This window comes from Manis pentadactyla, chromosome 2, assembly GCF_030020395.1.
Source record: "Manis pentadactyla isolate mManPen7 chromosome 2, mManPen7.hap1, whole genome shotgun sequence".
Taxonomy (NCBI): Eukaryota; Metazoa; Chordata; class Mammalia; order Pholidota; family Manidae; genus Manis; species Manis pentadactyla.
In genome coordinates this window covers 20,501,363-20,524,471 of record NC_080020.1, presented here as the reverse complement: position 1 = coordinate 20,524,471, position 23,109 = coordinate 20,501,363, and positions in this window count along the sequence as shown.

The window sequence follows — 23,109 nt, the reverse complement described above, 5'->3', positions numbered from 1 at the left end:
GATAGAAAGACAGATGAATGAATACATGACTAAATAAATACATACATGAGAAGAAGGAAGGAAGGAAGGAAGGAAGGAAGGAAGGAAGAAAGGCATCAGCCCAGATTTAAAAATCTACAATTATATGAGCTACATGATGGTTACTACATTCCCCAGATCAAGTCCACGCAACATACTCCATTACAGTCAGTGTCCATCAGCTTAGCAAGATGCTACAGAATCACTACTTAAACTCTCTGTACTATACTGACTTTCCCGTGGGACCTCCCCACACATAATGTGAGCTGAACATAATGCCCCCTGTACAGCCTTCTCCCTCCCTTCCCAACCAGCCTTCCTAGTTCCTTACTTTCATAATTCAGTGATGGGGAGCGTCAAGTAAACATAATGTTACTCATGTAGTTGTAGACTAATGATAAATAAACAATAAGTAGGTACATACATGAATACATACATAAAAAATAAATAATAGAATACAGCAGACCAGTTTAGAAGAGACATGTGCACCCCTATGTTTATCACAGCACTATACACAATAGCCAAGGTAAGTGTCCATCAGTAGATGAACAGTGGAATATTATTCAGCCAGATGAAGAAAACCAATCCTACCATTTACAACAACATGGATGGAGCTAGAGGGTATTATGCTCAGTGAAATAAGCCACGCAGAAAACAGTGTCAAATGAGTTCACTCACCTATGGAGTATAAAAAAAAGAAAGAGAGTGAAAGAACAAGACAGTAGTAGCCTCACCGAACCCAGGAATGGACTCACGGTTACGAACGGGAATGTGACTGAGGAGGATGGGTTGGAAAGGAGAGAAGAGAGGGAAAATGGGGCATTACGAGTAGCACACATAATGTGGGCAGGCGGCAGGTATGGTCAAGGCAGTATAACACAGCAAAGATCAGTAGCACTTCTACAGCATATTCCTGGGCTGATGGACATTGACTCTTAAGGGCTATGTGCGGGGGGGACTTGGTAATGGGGGTAGTCTAACAACCACAATGTTGCTCATGGAACTGTTTAGTACTGACACCAAAATAAAAGGAAACACACAGTACCTGGGGTCTGGATTCCATTTTTACCTGATGCTGTCAAGTTGGTCAGTGTCCACCTCACCAGAATCACAGCTGCTCCTCTAAGCATACACATTCTGTCTCTAGGAAAGAGGCACCACTGTGACATCATGGAATTTCCAGGCAACAGGGCTGCTCTTGCAAACTCCACCCCCATGGCGGGCACTGCCCAGCCGTGGGGAGCTGCATCACAAGATGAACAGGGAATATTATTCACCATATAAATAATGATTTCACTCGTGATTGGAGTATCAGAACAAAGAAAAAACTGAAGGAGAAAACATGAGCAGTCTCACAGAAACCAGGAATGGACTACAAGTTACCAAACGGAAAGAGACCTTTGTGGATAGTTGGGAAAGGAGGGATAAAGGGAGAGGGAAAGAAAGTGTGCTTTATGATTAGCATGTATAATGTGGGAGGGAGGGTCACAGGGAGAGCTGTACAACACAGAGAACACAAGTAGTGATTCTACAGTGTCTTACTATGCTCATGGACAGTGACTGCAATGGGGTATCTGCCGTGAATCTTCGTGATCAGAGGAGTCAAGTAAATATAATGTTACTCATGCAATTGTATAATAATGACAGATAGATAGGTAGTTAGATAGATAGAAAGACAGATAAATAAATGAATGCATAAATAAATAAATAAATGAATACTTATAAAGGAAGACAGAAAGAAAGTTAGAATGATAGAGAGACTGAAAAATAGACAGATAGATGGATAAATAGTTAGATACATAGAAAGAAAGACATATGAATGAATACATGACAAAATAAATACATACATGAGAGGAAGGAAGGAAGGAAGAAAGGCAACAGCCCAGATTTAAAAATCTACAATTATATGAGCTACGTGATGGTTACTACACTCCCCAGATCAAGTCCACGCAACATACTCCATTACAGTCAGTGTCCATCAGCTTAGCAAGATGCTACAGAATCACTACTTAAACTCTCTGTACTATACTGACTTTCCCGTGGGACCTCCCCACACATAATGTGAGCTGAACATAATGCCCCCTGTACACCCTTCTCCCTCCCTTCCCAACCAGCCTTCCTAGTTCCTTACTTTCATAATTCAGTGATGGGGAGCGTCAATTAAACATAATGTTACTCATGTAGTTGTAGACTAATGATAAATAAACAATAAGTAAGTACATACATGAATACATACATAAAAAATAAATAATAGAATACAGCAGACCAGTTTAGAAGAGACATGTGCACCCCTATGTTTATCACAGCACTATACACAATAGCCAAGGTAAGTGTCCATCAGTAGATGAACAGTGGAATATTATTCAGCCAGATGAAGAAAACCAATCCTACCATTTACAACAACATGGATGGAGCTAGAGGGTATTATGCTCAGTGAAATAAGCCACGCAGAAAACAAAAAGTGTCAAATGATTTCACTCACCTATGGAGTATAAAAAAAAGAAAGAGAGTGAAAGAACAAGACAGTAGTAGCCTCACCGAACCCAGGAATGGACTCACGGTTACGAACGGGAATGTGACTGAGGAGGATGGGTTGGAAAGGAGAGAAGAGAGGGAAAATGGGGCATTACGAGTAGCACACATAATGTGGGCAGGCGGCAGGTATGGTCAAGGCAGTATAACACAGCAAAGATCAGTAGCACTTCTACAGCATATTCCTGGGCTGATGGACATTGACTCTTAAGGGCTATGTGCGGGGGGGACTTGGTAATGGGGGTAGTCTAACAACCACAATGTTGCTCATGGAACTGTTTAGTACTGACACCAAAATAAAAGGAAACACACAGTACCTGGGGTCTGGATTCCATTTTTACCTGATGCTGTCAAGCGGTCAGTGTCCACCTCACCAGAATCACAGCTGCTCCTCTAAGCATACACATTCTGTCTCTAGGAAAGAGGCACCACTGTGACATCATTGAATTTCCAGGCAACAGTGCTGCTCTTGCAAACTCCACCCCCATGGCGGGCACTGCCCAGCCGTGGGGAGCTGCATCACAAGATGAACAGGGAATATTATTCACCATATAAATAATGATTTCACTCGTGATTGGAGTATCAGAACAAAGAAAAAACTGAAGGAGAAAACATGAGCAGTCTCACAGAAACCAGGAATGGACTACAAGTTACCAAACGGAAAGAGACCTTTGTGGATAGTTGGGAAAGGAGGGATAAAGGGAGAGGGAAAGAAAGTGTGCTTTACGATTAGCATGTATAATGTGGGAGGGAGGGTCACAGGGAGGGCTGTACATCACAGAGAACACAAGTAGTGATTCTACAGTGTCTTACTATGCTCATGGACAGTGACTGCAATGGGGTATCTGCCATGAATCTTCGTGATCCGAGGAGTCAAGTAAATATAATGTTACTCATGCAATTGTATAATAATGACAGATAGATAGGTAGTTAGATAGATGGAAAGACAGATAAATAAATGAAAGCATAAATAAATAAATAAATAAATAAATACTTATAAAGGAAGAGAGAAAGAAAGTTAGAATGATAGAGAGACTGAAAAATAGACAGATAGATAGATGGATAAATAGATAGATACATAGATAGAAAGACAGATGAATGAATACATGACTAAATAAATACATACATGAGAGGAAGGAAGGAAGGAAGGAAGGAAGAAAGGCACAAGCCCAGATTTAAAAATCTACAATTATATGAGCAACATGATGGTTACTACACACCCTAGATCAAGTGCACGCAACATACTCCTTTACAGTCAGTGTCCATCAGCTTAGCAAGATGCTACAGAATCACTACTTAAACTCTCTGTACTATACTGACTTTCCCGTGGGACCTCCCCACACATAATGTGAGCTGAACATAATGCCCCCTGTACACCCTTCTCCCTCCCTTCCCAACCAGCCTTCCTAGTTCCTTACTTTCATAATTCAGTGATGGGGAGCGTCAAGTAAACATAATGTTACTCATGTAGTTGTAGACTAATGATAAATAAACAATAAGTAAGTAAGTACATATATGAATACATACATAAAAAATAAATAATAGAATACAGCAGACCAGTTTAGAAGAGACATGTGCACCCCTATGTTTATCACAGCACTATACACAATAGCCAAGGTAAGTGTCCATCAGTAGATGAACAGTGGAATATTATTCAGCCAGATGAAGAAAACCAATCCTACCATTAACAACAACATGGATGGAGCTAGAGGGTATTATGCTCAGAGAAATAAGCCAAGCAGAAAACAAAAAGTGCCAAATGATTTCACTCACCTATGGAGTATAAAAATAAAAAGAGAGTGAAAGAACAAGACAGTAGTAGCCTCACCGAACCCAGGAATGGACTCACGGTTACGAACGGGAATGTGACTGAGGAGGATGGGTTGGAAAGGAGAGAAGAGAGGGAAAATGGGGCATTACGAGTAGCACACATAATGTGGGCAGGCGGCAGGTATGGTCAAGGCAGTATAACACAGCAAAGATCAGTAGCACTTCTACAGCATATTCCTGGGCTGATGGACATTGACTCTTAAGGGCTATGTGCGGGGGGGACTTGGTAATGGGGGTAGTCTAACAACCACAATGTTGCTCATGGAACTGTTTAGTACTGACACCAAAATAAAAGGAAACACACAGTACCTGGGGTCTGGATTCCATTTTTACCTGATGCTGTCAAGTTGGTCAGTGTCCACCTCACCAGAATCACAGCTGCTCCTCTAAGCATACACATTCTGTCTCTAGGAAAGAGGCACCACTGTGACATCATGGAATTTCCAGGCAACAGTGCTGCTCTTGCAAACTCCACCCCCATGGCGGGCACTGCCCAGCCGTGGGGAGCTGCATCACAAGATGAACAGGGAATATTATTCACCATATAAATAATGATTTCACTCGTGATTGGAGTATCAGAACAAAGAAAAAACTGAAGGAGAAAACATGAGCAGTCTCACAGAAACCAGGAATGGACTACAAGTTACCAAACGGAAAGAGACCTTTGTGGATAGTTGGGAAAGAAGGGAAAAAGGGAGAGGGATAGAAAGTGTGCTTTACGATTAGCATGTATAATGTGGGAGGGAGGGTCACAGGGAGGGCTGTACAACACAGAGAACACAAGTAGTGATTCTACAGTGTCATACTATGCTCATGGACAGTGACTGCAATGGGGTATCTGCCATGAATCTTCGTGATCGGAGGAGTCAAGTAAATATAATGTTACTCATGCAATTGTATAATAATGACAGATAGATAGGTAGGTAGATAGATGGAAGGACAGATAAATAAATGAAAGGATAAATAAATAAATAAATGAATACCTATAAAGGAAGACAGAAAGAAAGTTAAAATGATAGAGAGACTGAAAAATAGACAGATAGATAGATGGATAAATAGATAGATACATAGATAGAAAGACAGATGAATGAATACATGACTAAATAAATACATACATGAGAGGAAGGAAGGAAGGAAGGAAGGAAGGAAGAAAGGCACCAGCCCAGATTTAAAAATCTACAATTATATGAGCTACATGATGGTTACTACACACCCCAGATCAAGTCCACGTAACATACTCCATTACAGTCAGTGTCCATCAGCTTAGCAAGATGCTACAGAATCACTACTAAACTCTCTGTACTATACTGACTTTCCCGTGGGACCTCCCCACACATAATGTGAGCTGAACATAATGCCCCCTGTACACCCTTCTCCCTCCCTTCCCAAACAGCCTTCCTAGTTCCTTACTTTCATAATTCAGTGATGGGGAGCGTCAAGTAAACATAATGTTACTCATGTAGTTGTAGACTAATGATAAATAAACAATAAGTAGGTACATACATGAATACATACATAAAAAATAAATAATAGAATACAGCAGACCAGTTTAGAAGAGACATGTGCACCCCTATGTTTATCACAGCACTATACACAATAGCCAAGGTAAGTGTCCATCAGTAGATGAACAGTGGAATATTATTCAGCCAGATGAAGAAAACCAATCCTACCATTTACAACAACATGGATGGAGCTAGAGGGTATTATGCTCTGTGAAATAAGCCACGCAGAAAACAAAAAGTGTCAAATGATTTCACTCACCTATGGAGTATAAAAACAAGAAAGAGAGTGAAAGAACAAGACAGTAGTAGCCTCACCGAACCCAGGAAGGGACTCACGGTTACGAACGGGAATGTGACTGAGGAGGATGGGTTGGAAAGGAGAGAAGAGAGGGAAAATGGGGCATTACGAGTAGCACACATAATGTGGGCAGGCGGCAGGTATGGTCAAGGCAGTATAACACAGCAAAGATCAGTAGCACTTCTACAGCATATTCCTGGGCTGATGGACATTGACTCTTAAGGGCTATGTGCGGGGGGGACTTGGTAATGGGGGTAGTCTAAGAACCACAATGTTGCTCATGGAACTGTTTAGTACTGACACCAAAATAAAAGGAAACACACAGTACCTGGGGTCTGGATTCCATTTTTACCTGATGCTGTCAAGTTGGTCAGTGTCCACCTCACCAGAATCACAGCTGCTCCTCTAAGCATACACACTCTGTCTCTAGGAAAGAGGCACCACTGTGACATCATGGAATTTCCAGGCAACAGTGCTGCTCTTGCAAACTCCACCCCCATGGCGGGCACTGCCCAGCCGAGGGGAGCTGCATCACAAGATGAACAGGGAATATTATTCACCATATAAATAATGATTTCACTCGTGATTGGAGTATCAGAACAAAGAAAAAACTGAAGGAGAAAACAATGAGCAGTGTCACAGAAACCAGGAATGGACTACAAGTTACCAAACGGAAAGAGACCTATGTGGATAGTTGGGAAAGGAGGGATAAAGGGAGAGGGAAAGAAAGTGTGCTTTACGATTAGCATGTGTAATGTGGGAGGGAGGGTCACAGGGAGGGCTGTACAACACAGAGAACACAAGTAGTGATTCTACAGTGTCTTACTATGCTCATGGACAGTGACTGCAATGGGGTATCTGCCGTGAATCTTCGTGATCGGAGGAGTCAAGTAAATATAATGTTACTCATGCAATTGTATAATAATGACAGATAGATAGGTAGTTAGATAGATGGAAAGACAGATAAATAAATGAATGCATAAATAAATAAATAAATGAATACTTATAAAGGAAGACAGAAAGAAAGTTAGAATGATAGAGAGACTGAAAAACAGACAGATAGATAGATGGATAAATAGATAGATACATAGATAGAAAGACAGATGAATGAATACATGACTAAATCAATACATACATGAGAGGAAGGAAGGAAGGAAGGAAGGAAGGAAGAAAGGCACCAGCCCAGATTTAAAAATCTACAATTATATGAGCTACGTGATGGTTACTACACTCCCCAGATCAAGTCCACGCAACATACTCCATTACAGTCAGTGTCCATCAGCTTAGCAAGATGCTACAGAATCACTACTTAAACTCTCTGTACTATACTGACTTTCCCGTGGGACCTCCCCACACATAATGTGAGCTGAACATAATGCCCCCTGTACACCCTTCTCCCTCCCTTCCCAACCAGCCTTCCTAGTTCCTTACTTTCATAATTCAGTGATGGGGAGCGTCAAGTAAACATAATGTTACTCATGTAGTTGTAGACTAATGATAAATAAGCAATAAGTAGGTACATACATGAATACATGCATAAAAAATAAATAATAGAATACAGCAGACCAGATTAGAAGAGACATGTGCACCCCTATGTTTATCAGAGCACTATACACAATAGCCAAGGTAAGTGTCCATCAGTAGATGAACACTGGAATATTATTCAGCCAGACGAAGAAAACCAATCCTACCATTTACAACAACATGGATGGAGCTAGAGGGTATTATGCTCTGTGAAATAAGCCACGCAGAAAACAAAAAGTGTCAAATGATTTCACTCACCTATGGAGTATAAAAAAAAGAAAGAGAGTGAAAGAACAAGAGAGTAGTAGCCTCACCGAACCCAGGAATGGACTCACGGTTACGAACGGGAATGTGACTGAGGAGGATGGGTTGGAAAGGAGAGAAGAGAGGGAAAATGGGGCATTACGAGTAGAACACATAATGTGGGCAGGCGGCAGGTATGGTCAAGGCAGTATAACACAGCAAAGATCAGTAGCACTTCTACAGCATATTATTGGGCTGATGGACATTGACTCTTAAGGGCTATGTGCGGGTGGCACTTGGTAAAGGGGGTAGTCTAACAACCACAATGTTGCTCATGGAACTGTTTAGTACTGACACCAAAATAAAAGGAAACACACAGTACCTGGGGTCTGGATTCCATTTTTACCTGATGCTGTCAATTTGGTCAGTGTCCACCTCACCAGAATCACAGCTGCTCCTCTAAGCATACAGATTCTGTCTCTAGGAAAGAGGCACCACTGTGACATCATGGAATTTCCAGTCAACAGGGCTGCTCTTGCAAACTCCACCCCCATGGCGCGCACTCCCCAGCCGTGGGTAGCTGCATCACAAGATGAACAGGGAATATTATTCACCATATAAATAATGATTTCACTCGTGATTGGAGTATCAGAACAAAGAAAAAACTGAAGGAGAAAATATGAGCAGTCTCACAGAAACCAGGAATGGACTACAACTTACCAAACGGAAAGAGACCTTTGTGGATAGTTGGGAAAGGAGGGATAAAGGGAGAGGGAAAGAAAGTGTGCTTTATGATTAGCATGTATAATGTGGGAGGGAGGGTCACAGGGAGAGCTGTACAACACAGAGAATACAAGTAGTGATTCTACAGTGTCTTACTATGCTCATGGACAGTGACTGCAATGGGGTATCTGCCGTGAATCTTCGTGATCGGAGGAGTCAAGTAAATATAATGTTACTCATGCAATTGTATAATAATGACAGATAGATAGGTAGTTAGATAGATGGAAAGACAGATAAATAAATGAATGCATAAATAAATAATAAATGAATACTTATAAAGGAAGACAGAAAGAAAGTTAGAATGATAGAGAGACTGAAAAATAGACAGATAGATAGATGGATAAATAGATAGATACATAGATAGAAAGACAGATGAATGAATACATGACTAAATCAATACATACATGAGAGGAAGGAAGGAAGGAAGAAAGGCAACAGCCCAGATTTAAAAATCTACAATTATATGAGCTACATGATGGTTACTACACTCCCCAGATCAAGTCCACGCAACATACTCCATTACAGTCAGTGTCCATCAGCTTAGCAAGATGCTACAGAATCACTACTTAAACTCTCTGTACTATACTGACTTTCCCGTGGGACCTCCCCACACATAATGTGAGCTGAACATAATGCCCCCTGTACACCCTTCTCCCTCCCTTCCCAACCAGCCTTCCTAGTTCCTTACTTTCATAATTCAGTGATGGGGAGCGTCAAGTAAACATAATGTTACTCATGTAGTTGTAGACTAATGATAAATAAACAATAAGTAAGTACATACATGAATACATACATAAAAAATAAATAATAGTATACAGCAGACCAGTTTAGAAGAGACATGTGCACCCCTATGTTTATCACAGCACTATACACAATAGCCAAGGTAAGTGTCCATCAGTAGATGAACACCGGAATATTATTCAGCCAGATGAAGAAAACCAATCCTACCATTTACAACAACATGGATGGAGCTAGAGGGTATTATGCTCAGTGAAATAAGCCACGCAGAAAACAAAAAGTGTCAAATGATTTCACTCACCTATGGAGTATAAAAAAAAGAAAGAGAGTGAAAGAACAAGACAGTAGTAGCCTCACCGAACCCAGTAATGGACTCACGGTTACGAACGGGAATGTGCCTGAGGAGGATGGGTTGGAAAGGAGAGAAGAGAGGGAAAATGGGGCATTACGAGTAGCACACATAATGTGGGCAGGCGGCAGGTATGGTCAAGGCAGTATAACACAGCAAAGATCAGTAGCACTTCTACAGCATATTCCTGGGCTGATGGACATTGACTCTTAAGGGCTATGTGAGGGGGGGACTTGGTAATGGGGGTAGTCTAACAACCACAATGTTGCTCATGGAACTGTTTAGTACTGACACCAAAATAAAAGGAAACACACAGTACCTGGGGTCTGGATTCCATTTTTACCTGATGCTGTCAAGTTGGTCAGTGTCCACCTCACCAGAATCACAGCTGCTCCTCTAAGCATACACATTCTGTCTCTAGGAAAGAGGCACCACTGTGACATCATGGAATTTCCAGGCAACAGTGCTGCTCTTGCAAACTCCACCCCCATGGCGGGCACTGCCCAGCCGTGGGGAGCTGCATCACAAGATGAACAGGGAATATTATTCACCATATAAATAATGATTTCACTCGTGATTGGAGTATCAGAACAAAGAAAAAACTGAAGGAGAAAACATGAGCATTCTCACAGAATCCAGGAATGGACTACAAGTTACCAAACGGAAAGAGACCTTTGTGGATAGTTGGGAAAGGAGGGATAAAGGGAGAGGGAAAGAAAGTGTGCTTTACGATTAGCATGTATAATGTGGGAGGGAGGGTCACAGGGAGGGCAGTACAACACAGAGAACACAAGTAGTGATTCTACAGTGTCATACTATGCTCATGGACAGTGACTGCAATGGGGTATCTGCCGTGAATCTTCGTGATCGGAGGAGTCAAGTAAATATAATGTTACTCATGCAATTGTATAATAATGACAGATAGATAGGTAGATAGATAGATGGAAAGACAGATAAATAAATGAATGCATAAATAAATAAATAAATGAATACTTATAAAGGAAGATAGAAAGAAAGTTAGAATGATAGAGAGACTGAAAAATAGACAGATAGATAGATGGATAAATAGATAGATACATAGATAGAAAGACAGATGAATGAATACATGACTAAATAAATACATACATGAGAAGAAAGAAGGAAGGAAGGAAGGAATGAAGGAAGAAAGGCATCAGCCCAGATTTAAAAATCTACAATTATATGAGCTACATGATGGTTACTACACTCCCCAGATCAAGTCCACGCAACATACTCCATTACAGTCAGTGTCCATCAGCTTAGCAAGATGCTACAGAATCACTACTTAAACTCTCTGTACTATACTGACTTTCCCGTGGGACCTCCCCACACATAATGTGGGCCTAACATAATGCCCCCTGTACACCCTTCTCCCTCCCTTCCCAACCAGCCTTCCTAGTTCCTTACTTTCATAATTCAGTGATGGGGAGCGTCAAGTAAACATAATGTTACTCATGTAGTTGTAGACTAATGATAAATAAACAATAAGTAAGGAAGTACATACATGAATACATACATAAAAAATAAATAATAGAATACAGCAGACCAGTTTAGAAGAGACATGTGCACCCCTATGTTTATCACAGCACTATACACAATAGCCAAGGTAAGTGTCCATCAGTAGATGAACAGTGGAATATTATTCAGCCAGATGAAGAAAACCAATCCTACCATTTACAACAACATGGATGGAGCTAGAGGGTATTATGCTCAGTGAAATAAGCCACGCAGAAAACAGTGTCAAATGATTTCACTCACCTATGGAGTATAAAAAAAAGAAAGAGAGTGAAAGAACAAGACAGTAGTAGCCTCACCGAAACCAGGAATGGACTCACGGTTACGAACGGGAATGTGACTGAGGAGGATGGGTTGGAAAGGAGAGAAGAGAGGGAAAATGGGGCATTACGAGTAGCACACATAATGTGGGCAGGCGGCAGGTATGGTCAAGGCAGTATAACACAGCAAAGATCAGTAGCACTTCTACAGCATATTCCTGGGCTGATGGACATTGACTCTTAAGGGCTATGTGAGGGGGGGACGTGGTAATGGGGGTAGTCTAACAACCACAATGTTGCTCATGGAACTGTTTAGTACTGACACCAAAATAAAAGGAAACACACAGTACCTGGGTCTGGATTCCATTTTTACCTGATGCTGTCAAGTTGGTCAGTGTCCACCTCACCAGAATCACAGCTGCTCCTCTAAGCATACACATTCTGTCTCTAGGAAAGAGGCACCACTGTGACATCATGGAATTTCCAGGCAACAGGGCTGCTCTTGCAAACTCCACCCCCATGGCGGGCACTGCCCAGCCGTGGGGAGCTGCATCACAAGATGAACAGGGAATATTATTCACCATATAAATAATGATTTCACTCGTGATTGGAGTATCAGAACAAAGAAAAAACTGAAGGAGAAAACATGAGCAGTCTCACAGAAACCAGGAATGGACTACAAGTTACCAAACGGAAAGAGACCTTTGTGGATAGTTGGGAAAAGAGGGATAAAGGGAGAGGGAAAGAAAGTGTGCTTTACGATTAGCATGTATAATGTGGGAGGGAGAGTCACAGGGAGGGCTGTACAACACAGAGAACACAAGTAGTGATTCTACAGTGTCTTACTATGCTCATGGACAGTGACTGCAAAGGGGTATGTGGGGGAATCTTCATGATGGGGGGAGTCTAATAAACATAATGGTACTCATGGAATTGTGTATTAATGACAGAAAGATAGACAGGAAGATAGACTAATAGATATAGATAGACAAGAAATGAATTAATGCATGAATAAATAAATATATATGTACATAAACACATACATAAAGAAAGAAAGCAGAAGCCCAGCTGAAAAAGGACACACAAACCCCTGTGTTTACCACAGCACTATTAACAACAGCCAATCTACAATAACAGGAGCTACATTAAGGTTACTACATGCCCCAGATAAAGTCCACCAAACATACCACATGACAGTCACTGTCCGTCAGCATGGTAAGATGCTATAGAATTACTATTTGAACTCTCTGTACTATACAGACTACCGCACGGGAGGTACCCACACACTATGTGAGCTAATCATAATGCCCCCTGTTCACCCTTCTCCCTCCCTTCACAACCAGTCTTTCTAGTCCCTTAAGCTTTGGTAAATTGGTGATGGATGGAGTCTACTAAACATAATGTTACTCATGTAGTTGTTGACTAATGACAAATGAGTAAATAATAAATAAGCAAGTACATAAATGAATACATACATAAAAAAATAATAAAATGCAGCAGTCCAGTTTAAAACAGACATGTGCACCCCTATGTTTAACACACCACTATTTATAATAACCAAGCTAAGTGTCCAACAGAAGATGAAAAGTGCAATTTTATTCAGCCAAAACAAAACAAGAAATCCTACCATTTACAACAACATGGATGGAGCTAGAGGGTAATATGCACAGTGAAATAACCCAGGCGCAGAAAGACAGGTATCAAATGATATCACTAACCTCTCAGAAGGAGAAGCAAGAGAAACTGAGTGAGCAAAACAGCACCAGATTCATAGAAGCCAAGAATGGACTAACATTTACCAAAGGGAAAGAGACCGGTGTGGATAGCTGGGACTGGACGGATAAGGGGAGAGGGAAAGAAAGCGTGCATTGCGATTAGCACGTATAATGTGGGGGGGGGGGCCCAGAGAGGCCTGTACATCACAGAGAAGACAAGTAGTGATCTTACAGCATCTTACTATGCTGATGGACAGTGACTGTGAAGGGGTATGTGGGGAGATCTTGGTGAAGGGGGGAGCCTAGTAAACATGATGTCCTCCATGTAATTGTAGATTAATGATATCAAAATATTTTTAAAAATTATAAATTGAATTAAGGAATGCAGAAAAGTGGAGACGTTTCATAAAAGAAGAGATACAAATGGCCAAAGAGTCCATGGAAAAATATTCAGCAACAGTAGTCATCAAAGAAGAGCAAATTAAAATAACAGTGTGACATCCCAAATATGCTAGAATGATTAAAAAAAACAAAACCTGACACTGCCAGACCTCAACTGTTGATCAATCTGGTGGGCATGTAAAATGGTATACCATTTTGGGAAAAAGATCTGGCAGTTTGGATAAACTTAAAAACATACTGACCTTATGGCCCTGCAATTCCACTTGTAAGCTTTTACTCAAATGAAAATGGGTGCTTATGCTTACAAAAAGACCTATACACAAACCTTCTCAGAGACTATATTCACAGTAGGCCAAACTAAAAACAGGCTTCTTAAAACATCTGTGGTTTATTCATAGAAAGAAGTACTACTCATCAATAGAAAGGACTGAATCACCAATACAAGGTGACTGAATCTCACAGACATGTTGTGTAAAAAACCTTATGCAAAAACAAACCGACAATTGCAGGCGCGCCGGTCGGGCGGTGGGCAGGGGCGTTGGGCATGGGCGGGGCCGTAGGCGCCGCGGGGCGGAGCCAGGAAGTGGCGAGGGGTGGGCGCGCCGGGCGCGGGGAGCTGTCAGCGGCCGCTCTCACAGGGCCGCGTCGCTGGCTGCACCCTTCCGCCAGGAGGAGGCCTTCAGGGAACTTGGGCGGCGGCGGCGGTTCGCTGCTTCCTGGGGAGGGAGGAGCGTTCGTGTGAGCGAGGCCAGGCAGGAGGCCTACACTCGAGCGCCTCCCGAGCCCGTGCCCGCGCCCACACCCGCAGCCGCTGGTCCCCAGCCCGGAGGTTCCTCGAGGTCGCCTCGGAGGCGGGCCCCGGCGGCGGCGGGCCCTGGCGGAAGCGGCTCAGCAGACAAGCGGCCTCAGGGTACCGGGCGCCGCCAGGGTCGCCGCGCAGGTGCCTTGGCAAAATGACCCCGGGTTCACCGCGGCGCGGTGCCTGATGTGGGAGGCCGGGGAGCCCCTGCGGACCAACCGAGAGAGCTCAGCAGCTTGCAGGGACAGGCGGGACGCCCGCTGGGAGCTCACCCTGCTGCAACCCTCGCCTCCCTTTTTTATTTTTCCTGGCTTTCATCGTTATCTAGTCAGGAATCCGCGGGTTTCTTTTCACTCTCATTGATCAACAGTTATATGAGCAATATTAGAGTTAGTAGACTCCCCAGATCATCAAGTTCCCTCCCTACCACATACCCTACTAGAGTCACTATCCGTCAGCATAGTACGATTCTATAGAATCACTACTTGACTTCTCTGTATTACACTGACTTCCACGTGGAACCCCTCCCACATTATGGGAGCTAATCTTAATGCCCCCTTTCCACCCTTCTGCTTCCCTTCCCAACCAGCCTTCCTAGACGCTTACCTTTGGAAAATTGGTGATGGGGGGAGTCTAGTAAACATAATGTTACCCATGTAATTGGAGATTAATGACAAGTAACTAAATAAATAAATGATAGAATGCAGCAGCCCAGTTTTCAAAAGACATGTGCGCCCCTATGTCTATCACAGCACTATTCACAATAGCCAAGCTAACTGTCCATCAGAAGATGAGCAGTGGAATATTATTAGGCCCTATGAAGAACAGAAATCCCATCACTTGCAACAACATGGATGGAGCTAGAGGGTATTATGCACAGTGAAATAAACCCAGTGGAGAAAGACAAGTATGAAGTGATTTCACCAACCTTTGGAAAAGGAAATCCAAGAGAAACTGCATGAACCAAAGGGCACTAGATTCACAGAACCCAAGAAGACACTGACAGTTTCCAAAGGGCAAGGGACTGTGGTGGATAGTTGAGAATGGAGGGATAATGGGAGAGGGAAAGAAAGCGTGCATTACGATTAGCACGTATAATGTGGGAGCGGGGTCACAGGGAGGGCTGTACAACACAGAGAAGACAAGTAGTGATTCTACAGTATCTTTTTATGCTCATGGACAGTGACTGCAATGGGGTATCTTCCGGGAGTCTTCGTGATTAGGGGAGTCAATTAAATATAATGTTACTCATGCAATTGTATAATAATGACAGATAGATAGGTAGTTAGCTAGATGGAAAGACAGATAAATGAATGAATGCATAAATAAATAAATCCATATAAAGGAAGACAGAAAGAAAGTTAGATAGAATGTTAGAGAGACGGAAAAATAGATGGATAGATAGATAGATAGATAGATGGATAAATAGATAGATACGTAGATAGAAAGACAGATGAATGAATACATGACTAAATAAATACATACATGAGAGGGAAGGAAGGAAGGAAGGAGGGAGGGAGGAAGAAAGGAAGGAAGGAAGGAAGGAAGGAAGGAGCAAAGCACCAGCCCAGTTTTAAAAATCTACAATGATATGAGCTACATGATGGTTACTACATTCCCCAGATCAAGTCCACGCAACATACTCCATTACAGTCAGTGTCCATCAGCTTAGCAAGATGCTACAGAATCACGACTTAAACTCTCTGTACTATACTGACTTTCCCGTGGGACCTCCCCACACATAATGTGAGCTGGTCGTAATGCCCCCTGTACACCCTTCTCCCTCCCTTCCCAACCAGCATTCCTAGTCCCTTACTTCCATAAATTAGTGATGGGGAGGGTCAAGTAAACATAATGTTACTCATGTAGTTGTAGACTAATGATAAATAAACAATAAGTAAGTAAGTACATATATGAATACATACATAAAAAATAAAGAATAGAATACAGCAGACCAGTTTAGAAGAGACATGTGCACCCCTATGTTTATCACAGCACTATACACAATAGCCAAGGTAAGTGTCCATCAGTAGATGAACAGTGGAATATTATTCAGCCAGATGAAGAAAACCAACCCTACCATTTCAACAACATGGATGGAGCTAGAGGGTATTATGCTCAGTGAAATAAGCCACGCAGAAAACAAAAAGTGTCAAATGATTTCACTCACCTATGGAGTATAAAAGAAAGAAAGAGAGTGAAAGAACAAGACAGTAGTAGCCTCACCGAACCCAGGAAGGGACTCACGCTTACGAACGGGAATGTGACTGAGGAGGATGGGTTGGAAAGGAGAGAAGAGAGGGAAAATGGGGCATTACGAGTAGCACACATAGTGTGGGCAGGCGGCAGGTATGGTCAAGGCAGTGTAACACAGCAAAGATCAGTAGCACTTCTACAGCATATTCCTGGGCTGATGGACATTGACTCTTAAGGGCTATGTGTGGGGGGGACTTGGTAATGGGGGTAGTCTAACAACCATAATGTTGCTCATGGAACTGTTTAGTACTGACACCAAAATAAAAGGAAACACACAGTACCTTGGGTCTGGATTCCAAGTTTACCTGATGCTCTCAAGTTGGTCAGTGTCCACCTCACCAGAATCACAGCTGCTCCTCTAAGCATACACATTCTGTCTCTAGGAAAGAGGCACCACTGTGACATCATGGAATTTCCAGGCAACAGTGCTGCTCTTGCAAACTCCACCCCCATGGCGGGCACTGCCCAGCCGTGGGGAGCTGCATCACAAGATGAACAGGGAATATTATTCACCATATAAATAATGATTTCACTCGTGATTGGAGTATCAGAACAAAGAAAATACTGAAGGATAAAACATGAGCAGCCTCACAGAAACCAGGAATGGACTACAAGTTACCAAAGGGAAAGAGACCGGGGTGGATAGTTGGGACAGGAGGGATAAAGGGAGAGGGAAAGAAAGTGTGCTTTACGATTAGCATGTATAATGTGGGAGGGGGGGTCACAGGGAGGGCTGTACAACACAGAGAAGACAAGTAGTGATTCTACAGTGTCTTACTATGCTCATGGACAGTGACTGCTAAGGGGTATGTGGGGGAATCTTCATGATGGGGCGAGTCTAATAAACATAATGTTACTCATGGAATTGTGTATTAATGACAGAAAGATAGACAGGAAGATAGATTAATAGATATAGATAGACAAGAAATGAATTAATGCATGAATAAATAAATATATATGTACATAAACACATACATTAAAAGAAAGAAAGCAGAAGCCCAGCTGAAAAAAGACACACAAACCCCTGTGTTTACCACAGCACTATTAACAACAGCCAATCTACAATAACAGGAGCTACATTAAGGTTACTACATGCCCCAGATAAAGTCCACCAAACATACCACATTACAGTCACTGTCTGTCAGCATAGTAAGATGCTATAGAATTACTATTTGAACTCTCTGTACTAGACAGACTTCCGCACGGGAGGTACCCACACACTATGTGAGCTAATCATAATGCCCCCTGTTCTCCCTTCTCCCTCCCTTCACAACCAGTCTTTCTAGTCCCTTAAGCTTTGGTAAATTGGTGATGGATGGAGTCTACTAAACATAATGATACTCATGTAGTTGTTGACTAATGACAAATGAGTAAATAATAAATAAGCAACTACATAAATGAATACATACATAAAAAAATAAATAATAAAATGCAGCAGTTCAGTTTAAAACAGACATGTGCACCCCTATGTTTAACACACCACTATTTATAATAACCAAGCTAAGTGTCCAACAGAAGATGAAAAGTGCAATTTTATTCAGCCAAAACAAAACAAGAAATCCTACCATTTACAACAACATGGATGGAGCTAGAGGGTAATATGTACAGTGAAATAAGCCAGGCGCAGAAAGACAGGTATCAAATGATATCACTAACCTCTCAGAAGGAGAAGCAAGAGAAACTGAGTGAACAAAACAGCACCAGATTCATAGAAGCCAAGATTGGACTAACATTTACCAAAGGGAAAGAGACCGGTGTGGATAGCTGGGACTGGACGGATAAGGGGAGAGGGAAAGAAAGCGTGCATTGCGATTAGCACGTATAATGTGGGGGTCGGGGTCCCAGAGAGGCCTGTACATCACAGAGAAGACAAGTAGTGATCTTACAGCATCTTACTATGCTGATGGACAGTGACTGTGAAGGGGTATGTGGGGAGATCTTGGTGAAGGGGGGAGCCTAGTAAACATAATGTCCTCCATGTAATTGTAGATTAATGATACCAAAATATTTAAAAAAATTATAAATTGAATTAAGGAATGCAGAAAAGTGGAGACGTTTCATAAAAGAAGAGATACAAATGGCCAAAGAGTCCATGGAAAATATTCAGCAACAGTAGTCATCATAGAAGAGCAAATTAAAATAACAGAGTGACATCCCAAATATGCTAGAATGATTAAAAAAAACAAAACCTGACACTGCCAGACCTCAACTGTTGATCAATCTGGTGGGCATGTAAAATGGTACACCATTTTGGGAAAAAGATCTGGCAGTTTGGATAAACTTAAAAACATACTGCCCTCATGGCCCTGCAATTCCACTTGCAGGCTTTTACTCAAATGAAAATGGGTGCTTATGCTTACAAAAAGACCTATACACAAACCTTCTCAGAGACTATATTCACAGTAGGCCAAACTAAAAACAGGCTTCTTAAAACATCTGTGGTTTATTCATAGAAAGAAGTACTACTCATCAATAGAAAGGACTGAATCACCAATACAAGATGATTGAATCTCACAGACATGTTGTGTAAAAAACCTTATGCAAAAACAAACCGACAATTGCAGGCGCGCCGGTCGGGCGGTGGGCAGGGGCGTTGGGCATGGGCGGGGCCGAAGGTGCCGCGGGGCGGAGCCAGGAGGTGGCGAGGGGTGGGCGCGCCGGGCGCGGGGAGCTGTCAGCGGCCGCTCTCACAGGGCCGCGTCGCTGGCTACACCCTTCCGCCAGGAGGAGGCCTTCAGGGAACTTGCGCGGCGGCGGCGGTTCGCTGCTTCCTGGGGAGGGAAGAGCGTTCGTATGAGCGAGGCCAGGCAGGAGGCCTACACTCGAGCGCCTCCCGAGCCCGTGCCCGCGCCCACACCCGCACCCGCTGGTCCCCAGCCCGGAGGTTCCTCGAGGTCGCCTCGGAGGCGGGCCCCGGCGGCGGCGGGCCCTGGCGGAAGCGGCTCAGCAGACAAGCGGCCTCAGGGTACCGGGCGCCGCCGGGGCCGCCGCGCAGGTGCCTTGGCAAAATGACCCCGGGGTCACCGCGGCGCGGTGCCTGATGGGGGAGGCCGGGGAGCCCCTGCGGACCAACCGAGAGAGCTCAGCAGCTTGCAGGGACAGGCGGGACGCCCGCTGGGAGCTCACCCTGCTGCAACCCTCGCCTCCCTTTTTTATTTTTCCTGGCTTTCATCGTTATCTAGTCAGGAATCCGCGGGTTTCTTTTCACTATCATTGATCAACAATTATATGAGCAATATTAGAGTTAGTAGACTCCCCAGATCATCAAGTTCCCTCCCTACCACATACCCTATTAGAGTCACTATCCGTCAGCATAGTACGATTCTATAGAATCACTACTTGACTTCTCTGTATTACACTGACTTCCACGTGGAACCCCTCCCACATTATGGGAGCTAATCTTAATGCCCCCTTTCCACCCTTCTGCTTCCCTTCCCAACCAGCCTTCCTAGACGCTTACCTTTGGAAAATTGGTGATGGGGGGAGTCTAGTAAACATAATGTTACCCATGTAATTGGAGATTAATGACAAGTAACTAAATAAATAAATGATAGAATGCAGCAGCCCAGTTTTCAAAAGACATGTGCGCCCCTATGTCTATCACAGCACTATTCACAATAGCCAAGCTAACTGTCCATCAGAAGATGAGCAGTGGAATATTATTAGGCCCTATGAAGAACAGAAATCCCATCACTTGCAACAACATGGATGGAGCTAGAGGGTATTATGCACAGTGAAATAAACCCAGTGGAGAAAGACAAGTATGAAGTGATTTCACCAACATTTGGAAAAGGAAATCCAAGAGAAACTGCATGAACAAAAGGGCACTAGATTCACAGAACCCAAGAAGACACTGACAGTTACCAAAGGGCAAGGGACTGTGGTGGATAGTTGAGAATGGAGGGATAATGGGAGAGGGAAAGAAAGCGTGCATTACGATTAGCACGTATAATGTGGGAGCGGGGTCACAGGGAGGGCTGTACAACACAGAGAAGACAAGTAGTGATTCTACAGTATCTTTTTATGCTCATGGAGAGTGACTGCAATGGGGTATCTTCCGGGAATCTTAGTGATCGGGGGAGTCAAGTAAATATAATGTTACTCATGCAATTGTATAATAATGACAGATATATAGGTAGTTAGCTAGATGGAAAGACAGATAAATGAATGAATGCATAAATAAATAAATCCATATAAAGGAAGACAGAAAGAAAGTTAGATAGAATGTTAGAGAGACTGAAAAATAGATGGATAGATAGATAGATAGATGGATAAATAGATAGATACGTAGATAGAAAGAAAGATGAATGAATACATGACTAAATAAATACATACATGAGAGGGAAGGAAGGAAGGAAGGAGGGAGGGAGGGAGGGAGGGAGGAAGAAAGGAAGGAAGGAAGGAAGGAAGGAAGGAGCAAAGCACCAGCCCAGTTTTAAAAATCTACAATGATATGAGCTACATGATGGTTACTACACTCCCCAGATCAAGTCCACGCAACATACTCCATTACAGTCAGTGTCCATCAGCTTAGCAAGATGCTACAGAATCACGACTTAAACTCTCTGTACTATACTGACTTTCCCGTGGGACCTCCCCACACATAATGTGAGCTGGTCGTAATGCCCCCTGTACACCCTTCTCCCTCCCTTCCCAACCAGCCTTCCTAGTCCCTTACTTCCATAAATTAGTGATGGGGAGGGTCAAGTAAACATAATGTTACTCATGTAGTTGTAGACTAATGATAAATAAACAATAAGTAAGTAAGTACATATATGAATACATACATAAAAAATAAAGAATAGAATACAGCAGACCAGTTTAGAAGAGACATGTGCACCCCTATGTTTATCACAGCACTATACACAATAGCCAAGGTAAGTGTCCATCAGTAGATGAACAGTGGAATATTATTCAGCCAGATGAAGAAAACCAACCCTACCATTTCAACAACATGGATGGAGCTAGAGGGTATTATGCTCAGTGAAATAAGCCACGCAGAAAACAAAAAGTGTCAAATGATTTCACTCACCTATGGAGTATAAAAAAAAGAAAGAGAGTGAAAGAACAAGACAGTAGTAGCCTCACCGAACCCAGGAAGGGACTCACGCTTACGAACGGGAATGTGACTGAGGAGGATGGGTTGGAAAGGAGAGAAGAGAGGGAAAATGGGGCATTACGAGTAGCACACATAATGTGGGCAGGCGGCAGGTATGGTCAAGGCAGTATAACACAGCAAAGATCAGTAGCACTTCTACAGCATATTCCTGGGCTGATGGACATTGACTCTTAAGGGCTATGTGTGGGGGGGACTTGGTAATGTGGGTAGTCTAACAACCATAATGTTGCTCATGGAACTGTTTAGTACTGACACCAAAATAAAAGGAAACACACAGTACCTTGGGTCTGGATTCCAAGTTTACCTGATGCTGTCAAGTTGGTCAGTGTCCACCTCACCAGAATCACAGCTGCTCCTCTAAGTATACACATTCTGTCTCTAGGAAAGAGGCACCACTGTGACATCATGGAATTTCCAGGCAACAGTGCTGCTCTTGCAAACTCCACCCCCATGGCGGGCACTGCCCAGCCGTGGGGAGCTGCATCACAAGATGAACAGGGAATATTATTCACCATATAAATAATGATTTCACTCGTAATTGGAGTATCAGAACAAAGAAAATACTGAAGGATAAAACATGAGCAGCCTCACAGAAACCAGGAATGGACTACAAGTTACCAAAGGGAAAGAGACCGGGGTGGATAGTTGGGACAGGAGGGATAAAGGGAGAGGGAAAGAAAGTGTGCTTTACGATTAGCATGTATAATGTGGGAGGGGGGGTCACAGGGAGGGCTGTACAACACAGAGAAGACAAGTAGTGATTCTACAGTGTCTTACTATGCTCATGGACAGTGACTGCTAAGGGGTATGTGGGGGAATCTTCATGATGGGGCGAGTCTAATAAACATAATGTTACTCATGGAATTGTGTATTAATGACAGAAAGATAGACAGGAAGATAGATTAATAGATATAGATAGACAAGAAATGAATTAATGCATGAATAAATAAATATATATGTACATAAACACATACATTAAAAGAAAGAAAGCAGAAGCCCAGCTGAAAAAAGACACACAAACCCCTGTGTTTACCACAGCACTATTAACAACAGCCAATCTACAATAACAGGAGCTACATTAAGGTTACTACATGCCCCAGATAAAGTCCACCAAACATACCACATTACAGTCACTGTCTGTCAGCATAGTAAGATGCTATAGAATTACTATTTGAACTCTCTGTACTAGACAGACTTCCGCACGGGAG